The sequence below is a fragment of the Saccopteryx bilineata genome, chromosome 1 (assembly GCF_036850765.1).
Source record: "Saccopteryx bilineata isolate mSacBil1 chromosome 1, mSacBil1_pri_phased_curated, whole genome shotgun sequence".
In the NCBI taxonomy this organism is placed as follows: Eukaryota; Metazoa; Chordata; class Mammalia; order Chiroptera; family Emballonuridae; genus Saccopteryx; species Saccopteryx bilineata.
The window spans coordinates 387565559-387584877 of record NC_089490.1 but is presented as its reverse complement, the minus strand read 5'-3'; positions in this window follow the sequence as shown (position 1 = coordinate 387584877).

Sequence of the window (19319 nt, the reverse complement as noted above, 5' to 3'; positions counted from 1 at the left end):
CCAGTCAGAAGCAACTGGCCCATGCCCCCAGGCCCAGACATCTTCATCCCATAACTATGTTTATGGTCCTTGTGCCACTTACCACAATCTATAAGCATTTGCTGTCTTTCTTTATTACCTGGTTCATTGTCTCTTTTCTCCCTCCTAGATGTCAATTCTGTGAGAGCGAGGGCCTGGCCTGTTTGTCATTCCACTCCCTCCTGACACAAAGGCACTTTCTTGTTACTTAACAAGGAACAATTAAATGCGTGGGGATGTGTGACCAGGGGCAGAGCTGAAGTCTCCAGGTTTTCTGTGGTTCACAGTGGGATCCAGGCTCTGCCAACACTTTCTTGTGGCCCAGGGTCTCACATCAACAGTAAAAGTGTGGACTGTCTTCTGACGGGCAGTCACAGGAATGGCACTTTCTTGTCACCTGCCTCAGCTATAGGGGAGGGTGTCTCTAACAGGACATGAGCAAGCACAGACACAGACCCCCTTCACGAAGGCGCCCACCCACGTACAGGGATTTGGGACTCTGTGAGGGAAGTCAGCCTACCTGGGGCACAGCCTCTGCTCCTAGCAGTTCCAAGAAACCTTGGGGCCTCCCAACATGTGGTCTTTTCTGCTCCGAGGAGGAGGGACATGCTTCAGAGACAGCGCCTCCCAGTCTTGTGGTCAGACTATTCTTGTGCTTTGGAATGCTCGCCTCCTCGGCGCTGACAGCCACCACCTCTGCCGGCGGTACCAGGCCTCTGGGGCCTTGCTTGCTGGGTGGCGAGGGCTTCCAAGTCCCCCACGCCCACCTGGGCTCTGGCCTGCGCAGGAGGGGAAACGCACGCAGAGCATGTGGCATTGGGCGGTGGGGGAGGGGGCTCTCCTCTTGCCAAACAAAAGCTTCCTGCTCAGGCAGGGACAAGAACCCACTTCTAATTGTGGAACAAACAACAGACCAAGCCCTTTCAGGCAGGGGGAGAGGCAGAGTTGCCCAGGGCCTTTGCCCAATTTGCTTGTTTTTCCCAGGTGTGGCACAGTGCCACAGGTCATGGCGGAGATGCCAGCTTCTTGAAGAAGCAGAGGAGTCTGCGTCTGGTCTGCATGTGGGGTCACTTTCTCTACCCCTACTATCTGGCTGTGCCCCCTGAGACTGGGCTCCTCCCTCCTTCTTTCCTCTCTGGCCTCTGGACTGGTCCCTTACCTGATGTTGCCATTTACTCTCCCTCCAACACCCATGTTATCATGTCTGAATTCTTCCAGAAACTAGTAATAGCTCCTTTTTCCTCCTGCATTGTTCCCTCAGTCAGCAAATAATCATCATCTTCACCCTCATTGTATCATCACATCCTTCCCATTCAGCACCTTTGTCATTGTCCCTGTGGTTACTGTGAACCCTCGTCACCGTGGTTGCTATTAGAGCACTGTGTTGAGCACTTTACCTGTCTCATTTACTCCTTGTGAAGTAGTCTCCATGCTTCTGCTCATTTTACAGATGAGGGAAGTGAGCTCAGACAGGTTGAATAACCTGCTCGGAGATGCTAACATGATGCCAAAGGTATGCCCTATGCTTTCCCATGGCAGAGGGTGTCAGACGTGAAGTCTGAAGCCCGACTGCCGGAGCTCTTCAAAGCCTGGTCCTAGCTCGCCCCTTTCCGGTTTTGTGACTTTTGACCACTCTAAGCTGTGGTTTGCTCATCTGTGACATGGGGATACAGACAGTACCTACCTCCCAAGGCTGCTGTGTAGATTAAAAGTATTAATATGTAGAAAGTATATAAAGCGTTTAGCATAGTGACTGGTGCATCGTAAACGCTCTGTGACAGGTACAGAAAGGCAGTAGACACGGCCCCTTCCCTCATGAGTGTCTAATCTAATGGGAAAGATCACGGTCTGGTGGGGATGACCCGAGCCACGGCAGGGAACACGGCACACGGGGATTTGTGGCAGGGACGCCTCCTGCCGTGGGGGCTGCCACCCGTGGCAATGCCTCAGCCAGCTTAATCGTTTTTTTTTATTTTTATTTTTTTCTGAAGCTGGAAACGGGGAGAGACAGTCAGACAGACTCCCACATGCGCCCGACCGGGATCCACCCGGCACACCCACCAGGGGCGAAGCTCTGCCCACCAGGGGGCATCGCTCTGCCGCGACCAGAGCCACTCTAGCGCCTGGGGCAGAGGCCAAGGAGCCATCCCCAGCGCCCGGGCCATCTTTGCTCCAATGGAGCCTTGGCTGCGGGAGGGGAAGAGAGAGAGACAGAGAGGAAGGGGGGGGGGTGGAGAAGCAAATGGGCGCTTCTCCTATGTGCCCTGGCCGGGAATTGAACCCGGGTCCCCCACACGCCAGGCCGACGCTCTACCGCTGAGCCAACCGGCCAGGGCCTTAATCGTTTTATTTTAAATAAACTTTATCTGCTTCCCCTGTTAACTTCTTATGTAACCATACTACATTTGTCAAAACCAAGAAGTCAATTAACATTGATACAATCTTATTAACTAAACTACAGTCTTTGTTTAGATTTCACCAGTTTTCTCACCATTTTTTTTTTTTTTTTGCAATTCTGGATATCGTGTTGCCTTTAGCCAGCTTGGTTTTGAAGGATGAATAGGAGTTTGCCGGGCATTAGTGCTTCTGGGCATGCAGATGGAAATGCCACCTGGACTTTTTAACATAGGCCTGGAGGCATTAGTGGTGTTCAGGATGGTAGCAGGATATGCGGAGGGCAGCAGCAAAGCAGGTGCTCCTAGTTGTAGAGAGGCCTGCTGTAAGGAACAAACTCCTGTTCTTCTCTTTGGCCCACTGGTTCTGTCTTGGCTATTCCTCACCATGGGATGGGAAGCCACAGAGGCCATGGGTTTGGGGGCAAAGGGTCATAGAAGCAGATTGATCAGCTTTGGGTTTAGAATTGCCCCAGTCTCCACGTTTGTAAATCATTCAGGCTTCCGGGGGCCTTGCCCTTGGTCTTGGGGCCAAAGCCCCATCTTCCCTGGCTGGCAGACCAGGCAGCAGGGTCAGAGTCTGTGTCCATTTGTCCTTGTATGCCCAGTAACACAGGTGTATTGCACAGCAGCTCTGTGCCCCGGGGGCAGCAGTGGGCTTCTCCTAGACCTCTGTTCTCTCAATAGCCTACCTTCAACGTGAATTACAAGAGATATACAGGGGTCACCCTTTATCCATGGTTTTTCTTTCCATGGTTTCAGTTATCGATAGTCAACTGCAGCCCAAAAATTTTAAATGAAAAATTTCAGAGATGAAAAATTCATAAGTTTTAAATTGCCCATTGTTCTGAGGGGCGTGATGAAATCTCATGCTGTCCCATTCCATCTCCACCTCCGCCCAGGACGTGAATCACCCTTCGTCCAGCATGTGTGCTCTGTAATCGATACCACACATTAGTCACCCAGTAGCTGTCTCAGTTATCAGCTCAACTGTCCCAGTGTCACACTTGTGTTCACAACGTCCTTGTTTTACTTAGTAATGGCTCCAAAGGACAAGAGTAGCGATGCTGGCAATTCAAATATGCCGGAGAGAAGCCGTAAAGTGCTTCCTTTGAGAAAAAAGATGTGTACAATACAAGATATTTTGAGAGAGAGAAACCACGTCCGCATAACTTTTACTACAGTATATTGTTATAGTTGTTTTATTATTACTTATTGTTGTTGATCTCCTCCTGCGTCTCATTTATAAATTAAACATTATCATATGTATAGGAGAGACATGTATGTATGGACATGGATGTATAGGAGAAAAACAGTATATATCGGGGTCAGTATTATTCTCTGTTTCAGGCACTCACTCGAATAACGAGTGGGGGGGCTACTGTAAAACCTTTTATGGCAACACAGTTTCCTACTGCTGCCATAACAAATTATCACAAACTCAGCATCTTAAAACAACAGAAGTCTACTTATTATCGTACAGTTCTGGAGATCAGAAGTGCAAAGTCAGTTTCGCTGGGCTCATCTGAGGGTGTCAGGAGGGCCGCCTCCCTCTGGGGAGAATCTGTCCCCTTGCTTTCGCCAGCTTCCCGAGGCCGCTGCCTGCTGCCTCCTCAAGGCGGTGGCATCTCCTTCCTCTCTGACCTCCGCTTCTGTTCAAACATCCTTCTCCCTTGTAATTACAGTAAGGCCCCCCCAGATAATCCAGAATATCCCCATCTCAAGATCCTTAACTTAATTACACTTGCAAATTCCCCTTTGCCACGGGAGGGAACATATTCACAGGTCCTGGGATTGGGCCGTGGACATCCTGTGGCGGTCATCACTCAGCCTACTACAAGCTCTTTCTTGAAGTGAGCTCAGGCTCTGACGTCCAGACCTGGGTTAGAATCCACACCCTGCAATTTCCTAGTGTGTGACATCGTGTTACTGAGTCACTCTGCCTCGCTTTGCTCATCCACAGTATAGGACTAATGTGGAGCTATCTCAGGGGTTCTTATGAGAATTAAAAAGGTATTCACATGGGTTCTAGCCAGAGAGCCTTAGTTACAAACAATAGAAGTTGCCTGTGTGTGCTGCTTTAAGCAGAAAAGTCAGAGCTGATAAAGTCATCAGGACGGCTGAACATGTTAAGGTCAGAAAATGCCAGAACAAGGGAGAACTGCCAGCCAGAACCACAGCCCAAGACATGCTACAGAACCTGCCCAAGGAGGCTTTTCGTGTACCACCACCAGGCCTGTGCACCCAACGCCTGCTGCTGCCACTTGTGGCCCCACCACCCCAGGACTGGGACAGCAATGGGGCCTGACCCTCTGTTGCTCCTGGGCTGAATCAAACACTGGGTGGGAGCAACGGATTGGCTGGCTCTGGTCACATGACCACTTCCTGGTTGCCAGGGCCCCTGGGAAAGCTGGGATGTGGCTTTCTCAGATTCTTGGTGGAAGGCTGGCCTTCCGTCCCCTCCTGACACATGGGATGAGGAAGTACCCAAATACAGAAAAGGGTTCAACACTCAAAGCAAGCATTCTCTCAAAGCCAGTCATGATTACAATTAGTCTGGGCTTTCCTTCTGATGGATGTGGTAAGATTGTACCCATTCCTCAGAATCGGAGGCAGAGGTAGATAAAACCGCTGGTCCCTATTGAAACTTGCCTGGATGTGGCCCAAACTCACAGGCGCTCCCAGCCAGATGCCAGCCAAACAACAAGAGTGTCAGCCATTCCTGGGTGGCCAACCAGTCAGTGGGACCCTGCTTGGCCTGGAGAGCTCGCATATCTGGCTAACTTCATCAGCTTTTGTTGGATGGAGAAAAAGAGAAGCGGGGAGAGTGAGAATGAGCGTGCAGCCTGGCCAAGGCGTTCAAAAGATGTTTTTAATGTGCATCAGATTATGTAGCCAAGCCAGGGGCCTCTGCCCAGCTTCCCGGCACGTTCCTGCCTGAAGACAGCTTGATGATTTGAAGGGAGCCGCGGTCAGATTGTATACCTGTCAACTGCCTCTCGGCGCTCGCTGGGGCGCGGGCTCTAATGAGGCCTGACACCTCAGGAATCCAGCAGGATGCGAAACAGCCACAGAGGGCAGGAGGGGAGGCAGGAGGGGAGCCAGGCGGGGCCTGCTCCGGCCACTTGAGCCTGCCTGGAATGTGCCAGAGGAGCATGGGAGGGAGCCCAGTGGGCCTGGCTCCGTTCTGCCTTGGCCACTTGCTGGTAGGATAATGAGAAAGTCATGTCACCTCTCTGAACCTCAGTTTCCTCATCTATAAAATGGGCTTTAATATTCCCTCAAAGGTTTATGGAAAGAATTCAAGATAGTATATACAAAGTGCCCAGCACACAACAAGACCCTAATAAATGGTCATGATAAATCTTAACAACATTGTCAACACCCTCATCAACTTGGTTACTCTTATCTGCTTCGATTGGCTGTCGAAGTGCTTAGAATATACCATTCCAGTGTTTCTCCACCATTATTTTTTTCTAGTTATCTTGGCATATAACATTGTATAAGTTTATGATATACAATGTGTTGATACACACACACACAGACACACACACACACACACACACACATATTTTACAGAGACAGAAAGATAGTCAGAGAGAGGGATAGATAGGGACAGACAGGAACGGAGAGATGAGAAGCATCAATCATTAGTTTTTTGTTGTGACACCTCAGTTGTTCATTGATTACTTTCTCATATGTGCCTTCACCGTGGGCCTTCAGCAGACCCGGTAACCCCTTGCTCAAGCCAGTGACCTTGGGCCCAAGCCGGTGAGCCTTGCTCAAACCAGATGAGCCCGTGCTCAAGCTGGTGACCTCTGGGTCTTGAACCTGGGTCCTTTGCATTCCAGTCTGATGCTCTATCCACTGCACCATCACCTGGTCAGGCTGATACACATATATTACAAAAATGATTATCACCACAGGGTTAGCTAATACCATCATGTCATATAATTATCATTTCTTGTAGTGAAAACATTTAAGATCTACTCTTTTAGCAACTTTCAAGCACATAATACAATATTATTAACTACATAGCCACCGTTTTCACTCGTTCACCTCCATGAGAGCCTGCTAGGGGAGTTTTTAGACTGAGGAGATTTTGGCCAATTTCCCCACCTGATTGTTGAGGAAATCAAGGTTCAGAGTGGGGAGGTAACTTACTCTGCTTGGTGGCAGAGCAGTTCTGACAGCAAGGTGGAGAGACAGACAAGAAGGGCCATGGCTGCCTGGTGCAGAGATGGGGACTTGGCCTTATTCTTGTGGCTACTCCCATGACTCTAGCCCCAGGCATGTCAGATAAATGTAGAGAAGAGGAATGGTCAGTGCTCTGGGGCCATCAACTATCATTCTGGAAAACATGGTTGAGCATGTGAGAGCCCCCTATGCACAGAGATAGATAGGTAAGGTCCAGGTGTTCCGGTCCTCGTGCCCTGGTAGAGAAAATGGACACTTAACAACTCCTCTTGGGCACATGCTGAGAACAGCATGTTGCAGGCACAGAGTGGAGGGAGGGGGATAATTCTTCTTGGAGGCTGGATGTTTGTGTAGAAGCTGGAAGTCCCCAAGATGAGATTCAGGGGAAAGAATGACATCTGGTTAAGGAATAGGGTGGGCTTTGTGAAGGAGATGGTGTTCGCCAATGCGGAGAAGGAGGGTTAGGGTTTCCACAGACAGCAGAGGGCAGAAGGGCAAACCTGGCAGTGGCACAGCTTGAGCAAAGTCTTAGAGGTGGGGAAGCACAGGCTGTGCTTGGAAAATAGTTCAGTTTGACGAGAGAATCTGGAGCAAGAAGCAGAGGAGTGAGAGAGAAGGCTAGAAAAGTAGCTGAGATCAGAGGGTGGGTAGCAGAAAATGTCATGTCCAGGAAATTGTCCTTAATTCAAAGTGAAGAGGGAGCCATTGAAGGTTGCCGAGCAGGGTTGTGGCATGCCCAGGGCTGACGTATGTGAGAAGAATTGGAGCAGGAGAAACAGAGCAAGATGGCCCAGGACTGGAAGCTCTTGCAGCCACCAAGATCCACCAGCGCCCAGCCTGCCAATGCTAGAAATTGAGGACATTTAATAGCGCAAACTCAGCGAGCCCATTTTACTTTCTTCACAGAACCAAGGCTTATGCCTCTTCGGCAAGTCTGGCTTTCCCAAGACAAATTCTGCCTGGATGCTGGTGGTGAGGTGTGGGGAGCTGGGGAGCCACTTTCTTGGCCAGCTCCAGGTGAATACTGCGGAGTTGTGGTACCTAGTACAGAGTTCTTATTACTCAAGGGCTTGTCTCAGATCACAGCAAGTGAGGGGAGAGAAGAGTGTTTGGGGAGCGCCCAGAGTGTGCCGAGCAAACTCACATGCCTTTGCTTTATTTAATTCACAATGCATCTGTGGTTGCATTTAACCCCACAGCAACCTCATGGGGGAGATGTTTTTATTTCCATTTCATGGATGAGAAAACTAGGGTCAGAGGGATTGAGTAACTTGCTCAACGTCTCTGAATTAGAAAGTGGCAAATCCAAGACCCAAATTCAAGTCTGTGTGTCTCTACACTCTGGTTCTTTTCCCCATATTATCTTGCGCCCTCAGTTGCCCCGAACCCGCCTTGCTAAGTAACATGAAGGAGACTCCCCAGATGCCTTATAAGGAAGTGCACAGCTGAAGTTAGTCCCAGTCCATCTTCACTAGGGGTTTGGGAACCATTAGCAATGGCAGCCAGAGACCAGTGCTGTCCTGGTCAGATCCTGCTAGCTCACGTCTTCTACCTCACCTTGTCCATCGTGCCTGAGAACTGGAGCCCCACCTGCCAGGAGATCGCTGACAGCAGTTCCTGAGAATTCAGGTCCTCAAGGGTCCTGGCCCAGGACATCCTCCATCAGTGGTGTTCCCACACTCAGTCTGCTTCCGGTTTGCTCGGGCTTGATCCTGGGTTGAGCGGCAATGATGTTGGTGCTGTTCTCTGCTCAGGCTTTCTCTGTAGTGTCCTCAACTTCTCCCTTCCCTGTACAGAAACATCCTCTGCAGCTGCTCCCGGAGCATCCCAGAGGCCACTCCCAGCTGGGCAGTCAAAGCATGTCTTCAAGGCCGAGTATTGCCTGGAAGGCCCCCCATTCAAAAGATGCCCTTTCTTCCTAGGGGCTTCTCTCTTCCCCAGTCAAGCACTCCTTCAGTGGCTGTAACTGGACATTAAAGCTGTCCATTTCCTTCCTATGTTAGGGTTTTACTGTTTAATTCCCTTTTGCCTACTTACTTGTTGGCAAATTCCTCTCATGCCTTACTGCCCCGGCCAAGCCCCTCCCAGCCAGGAGGTGACTGTCCCTCTCTCTGGCACTAGTCCTACTCCAGTCCTGCCAACTTACCCATCAACACCACCTCTCAGGACACCCAAGCTCCAGATCCTGGGCAGCTGCATTTATTTGGTCTCTTTTATTGCAAGGGACAGGAACACAGTTGAATGTACTAAAAGCAAAATGGAATGGAGTGGAATGGAATGGAATGGAGTGGAGTGGAGTGGAATAGAATGGAATGGAGTAGAGTGGAGTGAAGTGGAATGAAGTGGAGTGGAGTGGAGTGGAATGGAATGGAGTGGAGTGGACTGAAATGGAATGGAGTGGAATGGAGTGGAGTGGAGTGGAGTGGACTGAAATGGAATGGAGTGGAATGGAGTGGAGTGGAGTGAAGTGAAATGGAATGGAGTGGAGTAGAGTGGAATGGAATGGAGTGGAGTGGATTGGAGTGGAGTAGAGTGGAGTGGAGTGGAGTGAAGTGAAATGGAATGGAGTGGAGTGGAGTGGAGTGGAATGGAATGGAGTGGAGAGGATTGGAGTGGAGTAGAGTGGAGTGGAGTGGAATGGATTGGAGTGGAGTGAAGTGGAATGGAGTAGAGTGGAGTGGAGTGGAGTAGAGGGGAGTGGAGTGGAGTGGAATGGAGTGGAATGGAGTGGAGTGGACTGAAATGGAATGGAGTGGAATGGAGTGGAGTGGAGTGAAGTGAAATGGAATGGAGTGGAGTGGAGTGGAATGGAATGGAGTGGAGTGGAGTGAAATGGAATGGAGTGGAGTGGAGTGGAATGGAATGGAGTGGAGTGGAGTGGAATGGAATGGAGTGGAGTGGAGTGGAAAGGAATGGAGTGGAGTGGAGTAAAATGGAATGGAGTGGAGTGGAGTGAAATGAAATGGAGTGGAGTGGAGTGGAGTGGAATGGAGTGGAGTGGAGTGGAGTGAAATGGAATGGAGTGTAATGGAGTGGAGTGGAGTGGAGTGGATTGTAGTGGAGTAGAGTGGAGTGGAGTCGAGTGAAGTGAAATGGAATGGAGTGGAGTGGAGTGGAGTGGAATGGAATGGAGTGGAGAGGATTGGAGTGGAGTAGAGTGGAGTGGAGTGGAGTGAAGTGAAATGGAATGGAGTGGAGTGGAGTGAAATGGAATGGAGTGGAGTGGAGTGGAGTGGAATGGAATGGAGGGGAGTGGAGTGGAGTGAAATGGAATGGAGTGTAATGGAGTGGAGTGGAGTGGAGTGGAATGGAATGGAGTGGAATGGAATGGAGTGGAGTGGAATGGAGTGAAGTGAAATGGAATGGAATGGAGTGGAGTGGAGTGAAATGGAATGGAGTGGAGTGGAATGGAGTGGAGTTGAGTGGAATGGAGTGGAATGGATTGGAGTGGAGTGAAGTGGAATGGAGTAGAGTGGAGTGGAGTGGAGTAGAGGGGAGTGGAATGGAGTGGAATGGAGTGGAGAGGAGAGGAGTGGAGTGGAGTGGAATGGAGTGGAGTAGAGTGGAGTGGAGTGGAGTAGAGGGGAGGGAAGTGGAGTGGAGTGGAGTGGAGTGAAGTGGAATGGAGTGAAGTGGAGTGGAATGGAATAGAGTGGAGTGGAGTGGAGCAGAGCAGAGTGGAATTGAATGGAGTGGAGTGGAATGGACTGGAGTAGAGTGGAGTGGAGTAGAGGGGAGGTGAGTGGAGTGGAGTCAAGTGGAGTGGAGTGGAGTGGAATGGAGTGAAATGGAATGGAGTGCAGTGGAGTGGAGTGGAGTGGAGTGGAGTTCAGTGGAGTAGAGTGGAGTGAAGTGAAGTGAAGTGGAGTGGAATGGAATAGAGTGAAGTGAAGTGGAGTGGAATGGAATAGAGTGGAGTGGAGTGGAGTGGAATGGAGTGGAGTGGAATGGAGAGGAGTGGAGTGGAATGGAATGGAGAGGAGTGGAGTGGAGTGGAGAGGAGAGGAGAGGAGTGGAGTGGAGTGGAGTGAAGTGAAGTGGAGTGGAATGGAATAGAGTGGAATGGAGTGGAGTGGAATGGAATAGAGTGGAGTGGAGTGGAGTGGAATGGAGTGGAGTGGAATGGAGAGGAGTGGAGTGGAATAGAATATTGCCTAATTTAATGGGGAGCTGTGGGATGGAGACAGGACTGAAACTAGAGTTCAAAAATGGTGACAATAATGGTGTTTTCCCTGCCTCCATGTGCCTCATTCTCGCCTCTTGTGCATAGGCTCCTCCATAAGATAAAGAAAAGGCCTTCCAGAATGCCCAGGCCTGTAGCTTCCCAGTCTATCAAGTCCAGTGGGAATGAAGCCAGCTTCCTGCCCCCAGTGCCCTTACCAAGGAAGAATGCTGAGCTGCCCTGTTAGGGTCACATGTTCGCCCAATTGCTACAGCCAGGAGAGTGGTGGGATGATCGTCCAGCCCGGGCCAGCCTGTGCTCACCTCTGAGGCTGGGGGCTGGGCTCCTGTTACCAGAATAATGGAGAGGAGGAATAAGGTTTGTGCCCAGCAGAAAGAGGAGTGTCCATACACCAGTTCAGGGAGCAAGGAGTGGGGAGCTGTGGGCATCAGGGTACCCTCAAGTTAGCCCAGGAGGGTTTGAACAAGGAGGCGCTGCCCTGTTCTCTGGGACCACCAGCTCAGGAGCTGAAGAGAGGCATGAGAAGGGGCCCGATGTGGAGTGCAAGGCAGTCATCTCCCTAGAAAAGGAGGGGTCCAGGCCCCCACAGGGAGCTCCCCAGCTTCCCCAGCAGGTTGGTGCCAAGGGCAGAAACCAAAGTGAGATGAGAGAGAGAGGGGCATCTGAGGAAGGCAGAAGATGTTGGATGCTCTGTGCAGAGGCTGGGCAGAGGGCAGGGTGCCCCACCTCCGACAGGAAGAGCCCTTGCTGGTCGGGAGGCGGACAGTGGCTCCTGCCTGAACCATTCACTCGCTGTGTAAGCCGAGTAGAGTCGCCAGCCTCAGTTGCCCTGCCAGTGAGATGAGGAAGTTGGAATGGAAGTGGCCTCAGCCTCCCTTCTCTTCCCCCAGAGCCAGCCCCAGCTCCTCCCCATCACCCCAGGAGTAAGGGCACCCCAGAAGGCCCTCGGAACCCAGGAATGCACCCCCGGCCTCGGCCTGCCCTCGGCTCCTCCCCGAGGAAGCTGGGGGAGCAGTTGGCAGGGTAGCTAAAGGTCCCCTCACCTCCCCCTCAACTCCCTGAACCATTTCTGCTTCCCCCATTCTTTCCTCTCTTGGCTGCAAAGCACATGCAGATGTGGGGCTGTCGGCCACAATCAGGGGGCTCAGGTGAGGAATGGGGCCTGGCAGCCCTTGGCTTGTACTCGTTTGCCGGAGTGCAATTTCCCCGTAATTACACTTCCTAACTTTTCAGCATCTGTGAAAGATCATCCTCTGACACAGCGGAGTCAGGCTCGCGCCGGCCAGGAGGCAGGGCCCTTCGCTCAGAATCATTTTCAACAGGCAGAGAAAACACATTCATTCTTTTCTTTCCGGCATGTACAATGTCCCCAAGAGACGAGCCAGGGGCCCCACTAGTGGCTCCGACCAGCCCGGAGTCTTGGCGCCTGCCACCCTATCCCACTCTCACACTCTCTCAGTCTCTCCCCGCCTGCCCCCAGCCTCAAGTCTCAGTTTCTCCCTGTCACCCATCATGGTGTCATGGACATTATCACCCCTACTCACAAGGTCATCCACTTAAATTCTCACCCGTCAGGCCTGCCAGTCATTCACGGTGACATTTATAGGGTCATCTACACTGTCACCTGTTCTGCCTCACAACCGCTGCAGTTCCATGTCCTCAACCAATCACTCACTCATGGGCTACACTAGTCATTCCGTCACCCACAACCAGTCCCAGCCACCCGCCAACTACAGTGGCATGTCCTCACAGACACCACTTCAACGGCTCTTCCCTATCACCCTGAGCGGTGGTGGGGCCAGTTTGAACCGTCCTATACTCGCCCATGCAACATCCAACCCCATTGCCCCATAGCCCGCACACCCACCTCCGCCTCCACTCCGAGGCCCGGGGGTCAGCAGGGGTTTGGTTCAGGGCAACCAAGCCGGAGATTTCACGCCACCTCTCCCAGGATCTCAGATAAAGGCTTGCTTGGCTCCAGGTGCAGAGGCAGAGAGACCTGAGGGCCTGGGAAACCTGGGGAGGAAGGAACCATAACGGGCCTTGTGAATGCATGAGAAACTGCCTGGACAATGAGTGACAGCTCAAGGCAGTCATGGATGCATGGTGTGCAGAGGACCGAGTGGGGAGGAGGCTCTCATCTCCTCTAATCTCTCCAACCAGGGGTCTGCTGGCCTTAAGGGCCAGAGACCAACCCTGCTACAGGGTAAATAGACTGTGAGCCAGGGAAGGCTCTCCCCCCCATGGACACCAACCCCCCAGGGGCCAGCCATACCTCATCCCCAGAGCCTCTCTGCCCCTGCAGTTCCGTAGAATACATCAGCGCTTCCCAGACCAAGAATCTGGAAGAAGCCTGGGTGTGGGGAGTGGTTTCAGGCAAGCTTCTCCTTTTGTCCAGTGAAGCAGGTAGGAGGCATTTGTACCTTACCCTGAGCCCCTAGCAGGCATCACTAGTCAATCATGGCCAGAGACATGAAGTAATTTGGCAAAGCTCACACAGCTGATAAATAAGAGAAGCCAACTTTTAAACTTGGGCAGTCAGTACTCAGTTCCTTATCTAATGACTATGCTATACTGTCCCATACAAGCTCTGGCCTCGAGCCTCATGGTGGGCACCTGCAGCCTGTAAAGCTCCCCAGCAGAATAAGAGATGACACCAAGTCCCCTTCAGTGAAGGAGGTAACAGAAAGCAGGGTTGGTGCAGATAGGAATGGTAAGTCAGGCTCTGTTGCTCACTGGGTGGGACTTAGGGCAGGTGACATAGCCTTTTGGAGCTCCTATTTCCTCCACTGCAAAATGGAGACAATAATAGTGTTTTAGGAAAGTGTGGAAAGCACCTGATTCTAAATGAATACACAGCACAGTCTGGTTTAACTAAAAAGCGAAGTCCTAGCAGCATTGTTCACAATAGTCAAAAGGCGGAAGTGTCCATCAGTGGATGAATTTATATACACAATTGTGGTATATCCATATAATGAAATATTATTTAGTTCTAAAAAGAAAGGAAATTCTGACACATGCTACAACATGGGTAAACCTTGAAAACGTGCTAAGTGGCTAAAAGCCAATTACAAAAAGACAAATATTGTATGATTCCACTTCTATGAGAGAGCCAGAGTAGTCGAGTTCATAGAATGGTGGTTACCTGGAGCTGAGGGAGGGAAAATGGAGAGTTGCTACAATATTAAATGGTATAGAGTTTCAGATTTTCAGGATGAAAAGGTCTGGAGATCTGTTTCACAACAGTATGAATATACTTAGGCCCATTGAACTAAACACTTAAAAATGGTATAAAATGTCAGTTTTACATTATGCATATTTTAACTCAATTTAGGAAAAAGCCAAGTCCTCAGTGGCCCAATCCAGTGTGTGTCGGATGATGTGGGTGCTGGACAGAGAAAGTGGTGGCCTCTGCTGGGTGCTGGGCTCTCCCACAGGGTGGGAGGATGGGCTCCCTGGTGGCCCTGGGATGCCAGGGAGCCCCTGTGCTGGTCTTCCAGGCACTTCTTGCCCTGGGGACCTGCTCTGAGGGCAGGTACCTATCCCACCATGGGCCAGTGAGTATCCTGTGTGCCAATCTAGGCAGAAGAGTATGGGGATGGGGGACAGAGGCAGAAGGCCGAGCCCAGCCCCCAACACAAGATCCGAGATCCTCAGAAACCCTCATGCACACGGCGCCCAGCACAGAGCAGCTGAGCACGAGGTGTGGGAACCAGCAGCCTGCTCACTCCTGCTCTGTAGTAGTGTTAGTCCTGGGAGATCCTGTCAGTTGGATTGAATCTTCACTTTCCTCAGGGGTCAGGGCAAGGACTGCCCTTTCCCATTCATTTAGCAAAATGCCCCAAGGGCCTCTCTGGGCCCCACTGCAGGGAGAGGTGTCCCTGCCTCACCTCTCCTGCACAGCTACTCCTGCTCACCGGGGCTTGTCCTGGATGCCAGTCTTGGCTCTGCCACCTACTAGTTCTGTGGCTTCTTTGTGCCTCAGCCTCCTCATCTATAAAATGGGTATTTAATAGCACCTGATTCACAGGATTAGAAAGCACTTACATCACACTGGCACATGGTAAGCCTTCCCCAAATCTGAGCTGTCTTTATATTTGCCCTTATTTCAACTTTTTCTGTATTCTTTTTTCTCTTCTTGTGCATACTGCTCATCTGGCTTAGAGTAAAAATGCACTATTTTCTTTTTTATGCATAAATTATGCCATTCGGAGCAGGAAGCTGAGTTAGAGGCTGTTCCTTCCGTGGGGTCACTGCCAAGGTGACACTTGGATAGGCATCACATTTTAGTTCTGTTGGGACCTTGCCTCCAATAAACACATCTGTCTTTCACATCCTCCTCGTGAGTGAAGATGCTGCTACTCCGAAGGTCACAGAAAATTGGGTGACTTGCTTATAGAAAAGCAAGACCAGGACCCCAGGTCTCTGAACCCAGGTCTCCGGAACCCAGGCTGCACACTTTCTCGCCCATGTTCAATGGCAGCTATACAATCTCAGCCAAGGGACAGAGCCCCCGCCCTCCCTGCCCTGCGCTGTGCTCTCAGGGTGAAGGAGCAGCAGCTGGGAGAGAAGGGATCAGAAGGGCGGGGGCTTTACCCAGTGAGGAGTGAGCAGGCGCCATGAGAGGGGCGAGGGGCGGCCACAGCCTCACCATTCCCATCAGCTTCCCTCCTGGGGATGTCAGGCCTGTGCTGACCCAAAGCTTGACCAGAGGCACCTAGCTCGCCTGGGGACTTTGGTGACAGGCACTCTCAGCTAAAGGGTGATGTTCTTCCACAAAAGGCTGAGTGAGGGCAGTGGAGACATCTGGATTGTACTTTGGAAGGAGTTCCTGGAACCAACAGCGGTGGAGCCCAGGGTTGCTATGGCACCCTTCCCCTCCCAACGCTGGGTACCTCCCAGCCTGGCTGTGGGGCTTGCTGGGAGCACAGACGCCTCGGCGCCATGACAGCCATCCTGCATCAGGACGGATGGGGCTGGGCTCCTGTGTTTCGCCTGCTCAGAGGAGTTTCAGTCACTAGCTGGAGCTGGGGCAGAGCTGCTCAGTTTACTTGCCAAAAAATAAACGGTTTTAGGAGTTGGCATCAGAATGTGGGACATGCCCCATCCTGTCACAGTCTACCTGCATCACTTTGGCTAAATCCCTCCTCCTCTCTGGGCCTCAGCGTAGACATCTGTGAAATGGATACGGTCGTTTGAAATGGAAGACTGTAAGGCTCATTCCTCATTCCTGCTGCCCAGCTCCATATGTCTCCCCGTGCCAAGGAGGTGGGGGCATCCCGGTGGAGAAGCAGCCATGCAACCCCAGCCCTGGCTCCTTCTGAATCGGTATTCCATTTGAGGGGTGGGGATGTCAGACAAAGGGTGTGCCCACTTCCAGTTGGTAAAAAGCACTAGGAATACATAAAACAAAGTAATATGATGAAAATCCAGGAACACCCCTGGTATTTGGGAGGCCCAGCACAAGCATAAATGGAGGTCCCAGCCAACACCTCCTTCTCTCTCTCAGCCCCACACCCAGAGGGGCCTCCCAAGCAGTGTATGGACACACAGAAGCTCTGTCCAGCGCCTCCCCCACCCACATCATATGCACCACACAACACCCTGGGGCCACCCATTAGGTTGGAGGTACTCACACTAGCATACAAGCTGGTTCTTGGAGGACAGACCAGGGAAAGAGGTCCCCATGCCTCTGGAAGGGAATTCCAGAATCCTCAGAACCCAGAGTGTGGTCCAGACGGGAGGATGCACCCTCCAAATGGGCACAGCAGCCTTTGGCCTGGGACTCCCCACCTTATGAGTAGGCTGCAGCCAGAGGTGGGCCAGGGTATGGCCTCTGAGTCGGGTGTAAGGCTGGACCTAGAGGAGGCCTAGAGCCAGGGTCGCCGATTCAACTTAGGAGAGGAGGGAAGGCCTCCGAGAGGAGGGGCCTTTGAGCTGGGACCTAAGAAGCGGGCAGCCCCAGCGCCCCGGAGAAGGGCAGGCCTGGCAGCGGGAGACGCTCATTCAGCCCCCCAGCCCCCCTGCCCACGCCCCAGCCCCCCTGCCCTTTGCCCCAGCCAGGCTGGGAGGGGCCCTGGAGAGGCCACCTGGAAGCAATCTTCCCTGGCCTGCTCCCTGAAAGTGAAAGCCATTCGCTTTGATAGACTCCAAATTGCCTTCTTTCCAGGGAGGGAGGCTGTGGGAGCCAGGGAGGGAAACGCCGGAGGGGAATGAGCCGAACGCTGCTGGCCTGGTTCTTGGGCACTGCAGGAGCTGCCCCAGGGGCCTAGCGGCATGGCGCAGCCCCACCACCCAGCTCCGTTACTGAGCACAGAACTTTGAGACCAAGGGAAGGGTCCTGCTCCTCCAGCCAGGTGCCCTGCCTGAACTTTTTAAATTTATTCTTTTTTTTTTTTTTTTTTTTTTTTTAGAGAGGAGAGGGAGAGACAGAGAGAGAGAAGGGGGGGAGGAGCTGGAAGCATCAACTCCCATATGTGCCTTGACCAGGCAAACCCAGGGTTTCGAACCGGTGACTTCAGCATTTCCAGGTCGACACTTTATCCACTGCACCACCACAAGTCAGGCCCTGCCTGAACTTTGACCTGTCACTGTCCCTCTGTGAACCTCCGTCCTGCAGCTCCTGAAGAGGAGGAATTCGAAAGATCCAACTTCCTAACAATGTTGCAAGCTTCCATCCTGCCCTGTCTCCTCCAAGCACCATGTCACAGACTCCTTCGGCCAACACCCAAATAATATTCAGTTATAATCCTACGGTCTCTAGCCTTTTAAAACTTGTCCTCAAATTCTTCAGCACTCCTATCAAGCAGTGGGGACTACAGAACCTCCCTTGGAAGCTGGGCCAAACCGTAGGGGAAGTGACACTAGACGATCTCCTAGTGTGAGTCAGTAAAGGGGTTCGCCAAACACTCGTGCGAAGCCGAAGCCGAGTCCCACGCTAGGTGTTCCACCACAGTGAGGCTGCCATGCTGTAGGAATCCCAGACTGGCTCACGTGGACAGGCTACCTGGGAAGCCAGAGATTTCTATAAGAAATGGAGATACCTAGCCAGCTCCCACCCAACCCCTCCAGCCCCTCACCAGTCAAGCTCCAGCAGCTATCTGTCCAGACCCGTGAGAAGCCTCAAGTCTGAACGACCCTGCAAAGCCCTTCCGGGATTCCTGACCCACAGCAACTGGGAAAAGTATTAAATCAACAGCATTTGTGTCCGACCACAGAGTTCATTAGGCAGCAAGAGTGACAGGAACAGTCCCAGCCTCCTCCTCCTGCGCTGGACACCCCTGTTTGCCCTCCAGATCCCCTCTCCCCCTGCTTCTGTCCGTCTGGGCCCCGCCAGGCCAGCTCCCCTGACCCCATCCCCTGCCTGGTCAGCACCATCGGGCGGCCCTGGCCTCCGGCGTCCGGCTGGGCTGGATCAGTAGGGGGCGCTGCAAGGGATGGGGCATGAGGAAGGAGAGGGAGGTGGGGCATTTATTCCCTGACTCCCTCCCTGCCAGGTCAGCGCTGCCCGGGAAACCCCTCCACCAAAGGCCGCAGCTCCTGTTGGGCTGCCCTGGCTGCGCAGCTTACTTTCTAGGTCCCCAAACTGGTGCAGCCCCTTCCTCCTCCAGGCCTGGAGGTAGCGCCGCCCCACCCCACCGCACCCTACGCCCACCGTGTGTTTCTGTCCTTTCACCTTCCCTTAGCTCTCACCCTGCCTTTATGAACAGCCTTTTGTTAAACTCCCTTCTATTAACTTCCCCGGGTGTGTGTGCCCTGCTTCCCGCTGGCGCCCTGACAGCCGGTGGGGCCACCCTGGTAACAGCGCTGCGTAACCGCGTCCCGCCCCACTGCGCTTCTGTCCCCCCTGGAGGCCGCGCGTCCACGTCCGCACGTTCATGTATTCAACAGACATTTCTTCACCACCAGCCGGGTGTGTGGCCTCGTTCGGGGTCAGGGATACAGCAGTAAACAGGATAGACTGCCTACCAATGTGGGCGGGGCGGGGACCCAGGTGGTAATTCCAGGGAGCGACGGGTCACTGAGGAAGGGAAAGTGGCCCTGGGGTGGGAGGAGACAGACTGCCGCACACCTGGCATTGGAGACGGTCTCCCAGGGTTGCCAGAGCTGCCCTCGCAAACGCCCGGGCACCACTTTGGACACACGGCAGCCTCACACAACCACTTGCAGATTGATCAACTGACAGAAAAAGAGCAAGAAATAAAGCTCACTGTTATTTCGGTGAACTTCCCGGAAGGTTTTCATAGGTTGGGTCCACACTGGTGTAGCAAGACTTATAGCTGGACTAAGCTTGAATGTGGACGGCAGGAAAATGGCGGAAGTCATCGCTATCCCTTCTCTAGAATCCCGGTCTGACCCTCTCTCTCACTTCCCTACACAATGAGCCCTAGCTTGGGGCTCTGCTTGCCTTGGGAAGGGGATTGGGTCAGCCAGAGAGGAGCTCAGGGTATGCGGCCCAAAGTCTGTCTGCAGAGAACAGAGGCGCCAGGCGAGTCCGCCAAGGCCAGATGTCCCTTCCCTCCTCTGAA